This window comes from Lagenorhynchus albirostris, chromosome 2, assembly GCF_949774975.1.
Source record: "Lagenorhynchus albirostris chromosome 2, mLagAlb1.1, whole genome shotgun sequence".
NCBI lineage: Eukaryota > Metazoa > Chordata > Mammalia > Artiodactyla > Delphinidae > Lagenorhynchus > Lagenorhynchus albirostris.
Genome location: NC_083096.1, coordinates 47,965,321 through 47,977,218, shown reverse-complemented (window position 1 = coordinate 47,977,218; position 11,898 = coordinate 47,965,321). Strand labels below are relative to the sequence as shown.

Here is an 11,898-nt window from a genome sequence, read left to right as displayed (position 1 = left end):
TGTGTAGCAGGAAGTGTGCCAGCTGCCATTGGGTTCCATTTCCTCTCACCTGCCCTCAATGGAGATGAATAATAGCTCTTCAATACCCTTCAAGTTCTTTAAGGTACTTAGCCAAGAATGAGCCAAGTCCTGAAAACTGTCCCTTCAGAGAGCTTCCCTAAACTGTAAATTATCCTGCAAATATACCCATTTCCCTCATTGCAAAGAGCCCGGAAGTGCTCACATTTGGAGAAATGACCAAGGCAAGAGAAAAGCTTGAACTACAGATCTAGAAGGAAACCTGATGAACTGGCTGACTCTAATTTGTTCTGCTTTCTCCAAGCTAGATCCCATTTCAGTCAGGCAACCAAAAAATGTCTGCGATGTTCTGTGTGCTATGTTTTGAGCTAATTATCATAATAGCTCTCATTTATTCAGAGCGTACTATGTCCCTGGGCTGGGCTGAATACTTTATGGGAATAATACACAAATTAATCTTCAGAGCAATCTTATGAAATAGGTACCATTATCATCCCCATATTATGGATGAGAAATTGAAGGCAGGGTGCCTAAATGAGTTCCTTGTTCTCAGTGGAGAACCAGGATTAGAACCCAGAGCTATAGACTGCAGAGCATTTATCTATTTTTTATTTTATTATTTTTTTTTGCGGTACGCGGGCCTCTCACTGCTGTGGCCTCTCCCATTGCAGAGCACAGGCTCCGGACGCGCAGGCTCAGCAGCCATGGCTCACGGGCCCAGCCGCTCCGCGGCACGTGGGATCTTCCCGGACCGGGGCACGAACCCGTGTCCCCTGCATCGGCAGGTGGACTCTCAACCACTGCGCCACCAGGGAAGCCCAGACTACAAAGCATTTAACTGTTGTCATATACTGCTGATCTTGGTTTTCATAGAGCTTTCAACATGTTGGAAGGATGGCTTAGAAGCCTGAAACTAACCATACAGGTAAGTGGGGCTCTAGCCTATTTGAAAAGTCTCTAGAAAGATTCTATCCTACTCTCTCTCCCTAACTGTGCTTTTTTCCTCGCCCAAACCCCTGGGGCCTTCGTGATTAAGCAAAATGATTCCAAAGCAATAAACTGTATGCCTCACCAAATTCCTGATTTATAGAGGAGACATGAATGAGATGCCATAATTTTATAAAGAGTGTTTGGAGAAGGAAGCAAGAATATGGCATTCATGCATTCAGTCATTCATTGGACATCATTTAAACATTACAGGGCAGTTACTCAGCCAAGTTGTTGTATTGGTACGCAGGATACGTAAGACAAACATGGATCCTATTCTCAATGTCTAAATGTTCTAATGATTATTGTCTCCTATCACACTTTCCCTGTTGTTGGCCAAATACCACCTCCCATTCATCACAGCCCCACACAGCCAGCCCTGCCCCTGGGATGACGCTCTGAACGCTACTTCCCTAATGGGTGTAGGAAAGTAGGGATCCCTGTGGATCTGGCCAATCAGTCAAGAAAGAACAGTCTCCCCTTTCCTGTTCTCCCCCACCCCTCTCAGTGAGTTGTAAAGAAATGGAGAAATAATGGACTGGGATTAGCTCCAGGGCCCCTTAATAAACTGCTCCTACACACCCCTCTTGCATTTTAAATGGAAAGAAAATGGGCGGGGTAGATCTCTTGCACAATTTCAAAATGGAACTGAGTTTAATTCTGTACAATAGATTCTTAGTTACATCATAAATAATGGTATGGGAACACATAAATTTGAGCCAGAGAGACAAACTGTTCCTGAAAGTGAAAAATCCTGATGTGCAAGCAAACATTAACAAATGAGCAGTTCGATCTCCAGATGCCGCGAGGCTAGATTTCCCTGAAGAGGAAGAAGTCCTGGAAAGAGAAGGCTTGGCCAGAGGCTCAGGCTGATGTGAGTCATCTGCGCAAAGTCTGGCACATAGTAGGTACACTCTATATGTGGTTTGCAGCTGTCCTAGTTGATGACACATGATAGTTACACAGGGTACACAGTACTCCAGCATTCAGCACAGTGCCTGGCTTAGAGTAAGCATTCAGATTTTTATTTTTTTGGTAGATAAACAAGGTACACTGTGGGGACCCTTGCTCCATATAAATGGAGCAGTCCTATGTGATCATTTAAAAGGCACCACATGACCCTGCCTGGTAAACAAACAAACAAACAAAGCAAAACTTTCCCACCAGCCACAGATGGTTTTGCTAAAGTTTACAAATGCATTGAACATTTACTGCATTTAGAGCACTATGTTATGGTGAGGACAACAGTGAGTATGGGATGGTACCTGCCTTCTAGAAGCTATATTTTAGTATGTGTATGTGTGTGTACTGAGGGAGACAGGACAGATACAAATGCAATAACTATGATGAAAGAATACAGGGAATCATAGAGGAAGAAAATTCATATTCCTTTGAGAATCTAGAAAGGCTTCTTGAAAGAAAAGGGATTGAGCTGAGCTTGAAGGAGGGGGTGGGGTACATATTCCAAGAAAAAGGACTCTCTGAACAAAAGTAGAAATTTAGGGGAGTAGAGAGCATATTTAGGAAAGGGCCAGAAAATCCTGTAAGAGACCAGTGAGCTGTCTGAACTGTGAGGCTGTGGGTACCTCCGTGGCCTGGAAAGCAGAACAGGTTTTAAGAACTTCACAAGCCCTAAGTATGGAAATTTTATTACAATGCTCTCTAGGTGCTATGTGAAATTTTAAAAATACTAAATTACAAAATAAGGCTAAGGAAGCCCAACAAAGTTCTGACTGCCCATTTAGAATAGTTTAATCTTAAAAAAAAAAAACTCATGTCAAATTCTTAAAATAAAATTCCATTATTGTAATAAATACATAGCATCAGTCACTTGTAAATAAACAGCAATGTTCTTGAATAGTAAAAAAAATTTTTTTAATTCCAGAATCTCTGATTTGGAGATTCTGGCATTAGACTAGGAGAAGCTCTGCTGCAGGAAACATGAACTCTGGAGACTCAGGGGACTTTAGCCCTCCTGCGTTTGGTTGAGGCAGCCCCCTTGGGCAACACTTCCAAATGGTGGCTTCAGATTGAAGGCTCCTTGCAAACAGTGGCTCTGCCGTCCACTAGAGCCTCCTTGGAATACTCTACTGACCTTCTGCATTTGGCTGCCCAACTGGGCAGAGAGAGAGATTATGGCGCATTGCTTAGTTAGGGTGCAAATCACATCCACCCGCATTCCAAGAGCCAGAGCTAGTCTCACAGCCCCACTTATGCTCTCTCTGTAGAGAGACTGGAAAATGTAGAGAAGCACATGTGCATTCATTTCCTATGGCTGCTGTAAAAAAAATTACCACAAACCTAGTGGCTTAAAACAACACAAATTTATTATCTTACAGTTCCATAGGTTAGAAATCTGATATGGGTCTCACTGGGCTAAGATCAAGGTGTCACCAGGCCTGCATTCCTTCCAGAGGCTCTAAGGGAGAATCTGTTTCCTTGCCTTTTCTAGCTTCTAAATGCTGCCCACGTTCCTTGGCTTGTGGCTGCCTCCTTCCATCTTGAAAGCCAACAACAGTGCATCTCTTATAAATGTTGACACCTAACTTAATATTATTTTAATTGTCAAAGGTTATGTTTTTGTAGTTGTATTATATCTTCATATTTTTACTTTTTTTCTTTTTCTCAATTCCAAAGTTAGACTACATGTGGTGCTTGGTTGAATTTTACTTGATGTAGTTCTCTAAATTTGCTTAAAATTTCACCAAAATATTTCCGCACATTTCAGCCTTAAAATGAAAAAGTTCCTAGTGCATAAGTTCAGGCAGACACACCTAGGAAAAGTGAATCAAAGTTTGTCAAAAGAGGAGTGAACACCCTTCACATTTTTTGGTAAAGCAACAACCAAGTGTCCTTTAGACCCCAGCAGGGTTTTATTTTGTTGTTGAGACACACACAATGAAATTAGAGGCAGCAAACATCCAGGTGGAATAACCTGATGTAACTGACTAATCCATCACAAAGGACTCAGACTCCAAACATGGATCTGGCAAAATCTCCTGGCTGATTTTCAAGAGGAACTAACTGTTTAACAATCCTCAATACATAATTTAAGAAGAAAACAAAATATCTGCTTAAGCCAATAAGAAATGTAGACCAAACCCAGGTATTCTTTAATAGGTCTCAATTTCAAGGTCAATATTAAGTCTGCAAAAGCAGTAAAGCTCCCCAGAATAGCAGCTCCTCACTACAATGCTCTGCATAGCTGCCCATGGCCAAAAGTAAATAAGAAGAACCTTTAAGTACTGAATGTGCTCTAGTTGGTAAATAAAATAAATTCTGTGTAGGTTTAATGTTTCTTTTTTTCCCCCAAAGCTTTTTTTGAATCAATGAAGTGATTTAAGGAAATACAGTATTTGTAGCAATTCACTTGTGACACCTCTGTCAGAAATGATTGTAATACACTGTGAACAAGAAACATTTGTCCATGGACTTTGAGGTCCCTTGCATGTGGGATGTTTCATTGTCCTATGAGCCCTCAATCAGTGGTGTGCTGGAGCCAGGTTGCACTGGCTCTTAAGAGTCATTGTGTGTGTGTTTTCTCCAACTCTGTGTTCAGTAATATCTCATTGTTAATTTGAAAGGGCCACAGTGAGAGTACTTATACCACAAAAAGTGGCAGATACTACAAATGAGGGCTTTATTTTTTGTTATTTATTTCTGAGAGCCAATTGTTAAGCATTTACCAGCACACAACTGGCTCACATTAATCCTAAAACTGTCTTCAGGATCTGTCTGGGGCAATCATCATTCTAACATACTGTTGGATTCTATTATTTTAGTGAGACTTCAGGATCAAGAGCTATGATGTCCTATGGCTTTTAGTAGTTGATGGCAACAAAAAACCAATTAGATTCTTTCATGTTACTTAAGAGGGAGTGCTTTTGCACTATTCACAATAGCCAAGACATGGAAGCAACCTAAATATCCATCGACAGATGAATGGATAAAGACGATGTGGTACATATATACAATGGAATACTACTCAGCCATAAAAAGGAACAAAATAATTCCATTTGCAGCAACATGTGTGCAACTAGAGATTATCATACTAAGTGAAGTAAGTCAGAAAGAGAAAGACAAATACCATATGATATCACTTATATGTGGAATCTAAAATATGACACAAATGAACCTATCTATGAAACAGAAACAGACTCAGGGACATAGATAACAGACTTGTGGTTGCCAAGGGAGAGGTGGTTGGGGGAGGGATGGAGTGGGAGGTTGGGATTAGCAGATGCAGACTATTATATATAGGATGGATAAACAACAAGGTCCTACTGTATAGCACTGGGAACTATATTCAATATCCTGTGATACACCATAATGGAAAAGAATATGAAAAAGAATGTATATATGTATAACTGAATCACTTTGCTGTACAGCAGAAATTAACACAACATTGTAAATCAACTGTACTTCAATTAAAAAATTAGAAATAAAAAAATTAAAAATTAAAAAGAGGAAGTGTTTTTATTGGTCATTGCCTGTTTTCTTTGCTAGAATATAAGGACAGGAACCTTCTTCCCTTTTGTTAATTGATGTATCCCAAGAACTTAACAACACATGATAAGTGCTCCATAAATTTTTGCTGAGTGAATGAATAAGATTTGTCTGAATCAAGGTCACTGTCTTCCTGGTAGGTGATTCCACCAGGCTTTCTCTGTCATTAGTATTGCAAATTTTCTGTGGGAAGAGAGTTAAACTCCTGTCAATAACTCCTTCTTCTGCATTCTCATAGCAATTTAGAAAATACTTATATGGGTAGCAATTCTGTACATTATAATCATCTCTTTTATTATATACATGTGTGACTCTTCCATTATAATAGCAGCTCCAAAAATCCAAGTCAATGTTTCTGTTTTGCTTTAATGTTTATTTCCTTTTTAAAAGTAGTATTTCATTTATTTTTTATTATTTATTATCATGAATGTGTCACATGGAAAGTATTTGTCTTTGGCTATGTCCCTTAGCCCAGTGCAAGCCCATTTGCAACAGGTGTGATGGCCAAATCTACATTCTAGGTCTCATTTTCCCTTGTGTCCTAGGCCCTGGCAAGAGTTCAGACTCAATACATGCTTATGAAAGGAACAGTGCTGACTTTGCCTTTGAAAACTCTGGAGAGATTTTAGCAAAGCTCAAAGGAAGAGAAGCTGAATTTCTTCCTAAAATTTTGCATGGTCTCTGCTCCCCACACACATACAGTAGCTTATAATCTTGGTCTTTGCACTAGTCACCTGTCAAAGCAAATCTTTCTTAAAGGGGCTTAAGCAGGAGGCCAGCCCAAGACTTGACTTTGACAAGCTGCGTGTCTGAGTGAGGCTGACCATGTTCTTGGCTTTGGCTGTCCCGTCTTGTGACTCAGAAATAACCTGAAACCCTCTGATGTCACAAGCTTTGAGCAGTTCTGCTAAAGTGATTGACAAATCTTTTCCAGGACAGCCTGAGACACCCCGACACCGTTTAACTGGCACATTGACAATGATGATCAAATTAAGTAGCTTTCCTTAAGTTTCACTGTCACCAAGGCAGAAGTAATCCTGAAAACACGGGCCTTGAGAAATATATGCTTGGAACATACTTTGGCTTCTTAATAGGGCATTATATTTCTAGCTTGCTAAAAGGCTTCAGGCTGCTGGCATAAACACAAGTGCCACTATATTGCAACCACTAAGAAATAAACAGAAAGCTACAACAAACAAGGCCGGCACATCCTGAACTGATTTTCTGTGGAAACTCCCTAGGGGTCCAAGGTTGCATAAAACTCAACAGGGGGCTTCCCTGGTGGCGCAGTGGTTGAGAGACCACCTGCCGATACAGGGGACAAGGGTTCTTGCTCCGGTCTGGGAAGATCCCACATGCCGCAGAGCAGCTGGGCCCGTGAGCCATGGCCGCTGAGCCTGTGCGTCCGGAGCCTGTGCTCCGCAACAGGAGAGGCCACGCCAGTGAGAGGCCCGCGTACCACAAAAAAAACCCAAAAAAACAAACAAAAAAAACTCAACAGGAGAGGACTGCCAACCCCATCTAAACCCTCTTTACCCAATATAGGATTCTGTAATGTTTGAGTTTGCCAGTTGTTGCTTGCAGAATTAATGTACCATTCAGATGCTTCATAGAAAGTAGTTTTCATTGGGGCAGCTCCTTCAGGGATAGTTGGAGGTCAGAGTGTTTTTCTAGAACCCTCTGTCTTGAGCGTTGGGGCCAACTGGCCAAAACACCAGGCAACATTTTTCCAGTCAATCAAGGTCAAAGCTTCAGGTGAAACATATATTTTTTGTGTGTATTATGTATGTATGTTTGTACTATGTATTATGGGATAGAGAATCTTTGTCCCAGAGGGCAAAGGGAAATTATGCTGCCTCCTAGTGGCGGAGAGGGTGGAAAATTGAGAGAAACAGCCATTTAGAATAGGCTGGAGTAATTGGAGAGGATCTCAGACTCCAAATAAACATACAAACTCTACCCCTCCCTGTCTTTGAAAATCTGACTCTATGCAATGCAAGGTATCCCTTTCTAAAAATCTATGCAGCCTCACTTGGTAGCCCATTCGAATCCACTGACCAACATACTTTGTACTCCTTCCTATGTGCTTGAACATGTATGTAGAATCATAGAGGAAATATTAGGCAGGACTTCTGCCCTCAGGAAATGTATGTATAATTCAGTAGGAGGGAGCAGCTTGTACCTTAGAGCAATTAGAATAAGCAAGTTTTCATCTGTGTGGCTCAGTTTATAGGTCAACAGTCTAATTTTCCTTTGGCCCCTCCGTCTACTTTCAAAGGTTTTCATAATCTGGTTTCCCACTCATATTCCACCAAAGCAAATTTCTTGCCACTTCTCTCTTATATTTTATGTTCCAGCCACTCTTGGAGCTGTCTTAAGGGTGGCTAGTCCCCTCAGGGAGCCAATCTGTAAGGCTTTCTAACACATCACTAGAAATCTAGCAAGGTGTAGAGGATAGAATTGTCAGAACAACTCAAGGAGCAGACATTTTGTGAGGTCCTGTGATAAACTGCTAAGGAGAGGGAGTGATACCCCCCAGGGACCTGTGTAAGTAACAGTAGAAGATTTCTAAATTTCTGCACAATTTTGTTGAACTGAGTCAGAGGCCAAGGAATAGACTTGCTTGGGACAATTGAGATGAGGAATTGCACGTTGCCATCAAAGAGCCCTCCTAGTTTCCTTTAAAAAAATTTAAAGGAAACTGGTTAAAAGTGAGCTGAAACCTAAATGTCCATTGACAGATGAATGGATAAAGAAGATATGGTACATATTGTACAATGGAATATTACTCAGCCATTAAAAAGAATGAAATAATGCCATTTGCAGCAACGTGGATGGACCTGGAGGTTATCAGGCTAAGTGAAGTAAGTCAGAAAGAGAAAGACAAATATCATATGATATCACTTATATGCAGAATCTAAAAAAAATGATACAAATGAGCTTATTTACAAAACAGAAACAGACTCACAAACTTAGATAATGAACTTATGGTTACCAGTGGGGAAGGGTTGAGGGGAGGGATAAATTGGGAGCTTGGGATTGACATGTACACACTGTTATATTTAAAATAGATAACCAAAAATGACCTACCATAAAAAATAAAAAATAGAAATAAAAATAAAATAAAAGTGAGCTAAGAGGGCCTGGTTATGGGTTACTGAACTACCTGTAGTTCTCTGGATTTCCCATGCCATCTCATGCCTCTGTGCTTTAGACAGATTTGTCTGGAACCACCCCGTTGATAGCCTATACCAAGTTAATCTCAAAACTCAACAAAACCTATTGCCTCCTCCAGAAAATCATCCCTGACTCCATACTGTACTCTGTATTAGATGCCCAACCTTTGTCTTCCATAGCTGTCTATGCACATCTCTTATCACAGCACTGTGTTATAATAAGCTATTGCTGCATCTGACCCCTTCACTAGGCTGCAAGTTTCCTTATAGGTATGTATTGTGTCTCATTTTTTCTATATACACCCAGCATCTCTCCTAGCTCCTGGCTATTTCTGGTATTGGTGCCCTTTTATAAGACTAGGAAATAGAGAGATCACTAAGAATGCCTGAGTAGTTGGATTCACAGAAAAGCACTTGGGTTAGATTTTGGTCAATAGGTAAGTAGGATTTGAAAGCTCAGGGGATGTCCTTCCTGCCAGTAGAGTGATCCAGAGCATGAGTATGTGAAACAAACAGTAAAGGACACAAGCTCAACTGTGAGAAGCAAACGTTTTTTCCATATATCTAACGAAGATCTAACAAAGTCCATTTTCTTTTTCTCAGTCCTTCCCAGAAGGTCGGAGAAATAAAAATATGGTATAAATGTGCAATTGGAATTGTAAGCAGACAGAACCTTGGTTGCCATTCCAGCTATGAAATCAAGTCTTCCCAGGAGCTGTATGAATTCAGAGGACAAGATCCTTCTTAAGACATCCCCTTCCCCTGATTCCCCATGAACGTCCCTAAACAGAGAGGTCTTGTTCATGTGGTATCACAGCTCAAAGTTGAAATAGCTAGAGGTTGTCCAGAATAGCGGGTCCTTGACCTCTCACCCTTTCCCACCCATAGGCCTCAGCTTACTATTGGTGGTCTGTCTGTTCCTCAAGCCCTGGATTATTTTGCAGACAATGTAGGATTTACTTTATTTTATTTTTACTTTTTATGCTATACACAATACCATCAATTTTATTCCAGATTACATCATCTTAATGACAAGAAAAAGCTTTTGTATACATACTGCCAATACATTTAAAAAGGCCCAAATTTTAACAAACAGAATAGACAAATCCATCAAATAGACAATCCATCTAGACAAACAGACAAATCCAGTCGAGAGATCAAAAATTACTTTGGCCAAAAAAAATATTTAAAAAAAATTTGGCTCAACATTCTACTTGCAGGTTTCTACATAAACTGTATATGCAGTGAGTGTGTGTGTGTGTGCGTGTGTGTAGCTTTTTTTTAAGGGAATGGAGTAATGTCTAGCCCACTTTTCCATGGTTATGTAGGAACTACAATGTTCTTTGCTAGCAAAACAATAAGTGCAAGGTCTGCATTTCCACCAACTCGATGCAAAGCCCCAAGAGTTTCCTGCAAAGTAAAGCCAGCACGGAGAATCTGGTCAATGTCTGTAGCAGGAAAAATTAATTGTGTAAGAAAAGAGGGACTTGATGATGGATGGCTGGTAGGTGGTTCAAATTCTAGAAGTGGCCCTGCAGCTGCAGAACATTTTCTCTGGTCTCAGGCCTGTCTGTCACTGGATTCTGTGTGCCCTGACTTGAATCTTTAACCAATGTGATACTGGATGACAAGGACTCAGTTTGCTCAGAAGTCTGATTGAGCGCATCCTCCTCACTTGCTAAAAGTCTAGGTGAAATTTCTACACCTAAGGTGCAGTGTAGTTAATTAGACATTTTAGCTGAGGCTAGAGTGACAGAACTGCTCTCATTTATTGATTCCCTAGAATTGGGGACACCTTCCTTATCAGTTAACAGGCTATCACACGGATCCCTGAAGTTAATATTTTCTACATCTTCTACTCCAGCATCAGCTGAAGTGTCTGTTAATTCTTCTGTCTTCACTGATACAGATATGGCCTGATGAAAGGAGACTTGTGAACACAGTTCACTCTGGGTAGCTGTAAGATGCTCATTTGGGGACCATCTTTCAGAAAGGTCCTTAATATCTGTTTGGCCCTTAGTTACTATCTCTGATTGACAGATAACTTCTTCAGATGTGTTTTCTCAAGCTGGTTTACTATTAATGACCAAAAGTTCATGAAGTTCCTTCAAGGCTGCTGTTATAGATGAGCAAGATTCCTCTGTTGACTCTGCAGAGGGCTGACAACTGCACAGAGACTTAAAGATGAGGGCAATTCCCATATTCTTTATTTGTTCCAGACATTTCAACATCACTTTCTAGAAGCTGTAAATCCTGAGTGGAAATGGAATTACTCAATATTTCAGGGGAAAGGTTACATTCTGATGTTTCTACTTCCATCAAGGGATTATCTAAGGTGAGATCAGATGCACCGATGTTCTTGACATTGGTATTTTGACTGCCTGCTGAAATAAGCACAGCAACTAGGGACTGTTCTACTGTATCTACTTCCACAAGTGTTTCTGAATTTGAGCAGCCAAAGCATCCTGAAGGTAGAATATTTTTCTCTGTACCTGGAAGGTCCCCATACTGCTGTAAACTGTCTCCTTTCATTGTAGCTTCCAAATCAACTCTTCTTTGTTGTTTTTCTCCAAGAAGTTCAAGGTCCCCTCTGTTATAAAGATGTTCTTGGTTATGTGGAGCATTTTGTTGTTTAACCTCATGCTGTTCATTCCTCGATTCTTCATGCTGCTGAAGGCCATTTACCTGAATCAGGTACTGATATTCTGGAGGCCAACCATTTTCACTGATAAGCCTCTGTGGTTCTTGCATCCTAGTAAGCTGTGACAAATAACCTAGCTTCCTGTCTTGTGTGGAGATGAGATTTGAGGCCCTGGGTGCTTCTTTCAGCAGATTTCTCTAGATTTCTGCAACAATGACTTCTTCAAGTGAATTCTGCAAAGGCGTAGCTGGACTCTGGTTTGCTGGAGAATTGTCTGTTGAGGAAGCACAATCAGAAAGATCCTGTAGAGGAAGATGTTCTTTCTTTTCAGAGCTTATCTGGAATTCAGCTGAAGACTTCAAAGCCTTCACAGCTTTAGGTTCAATGCTGTCTGGATCACTGGGCTTGATGGGGTAGACTGAAGCAGAGACAGAGTGAGCAAGACTTGTAGGATTACCAATCTCAGGACTCTGTCCTGAAGGATGGGCTTGATGGTTAAATCCACCTGACGTTGGTAATGATGACATTCCCAGTAAGGCAGTTTCTTTGCCTCTTTTCTCTCTTCTGGGG

The 11,898-nt window shown here is 40.7% G+C and overlaps 1 pseudogene; it reads right to left on the bottom strand.

The window, feature by feature from the left end:
* Nucleotides 1-10,007: 10,007 nt before the first annotated feature.
* LOC132515801 (regulatory solute carrier protein family 1 member 1-like) lies at nt 10,008-11,855 on the bottom strand (annotated as a pseudogene).
* Between the last annotated feature and the right edge of the window lie 43 nt (nt 11,856-11,898).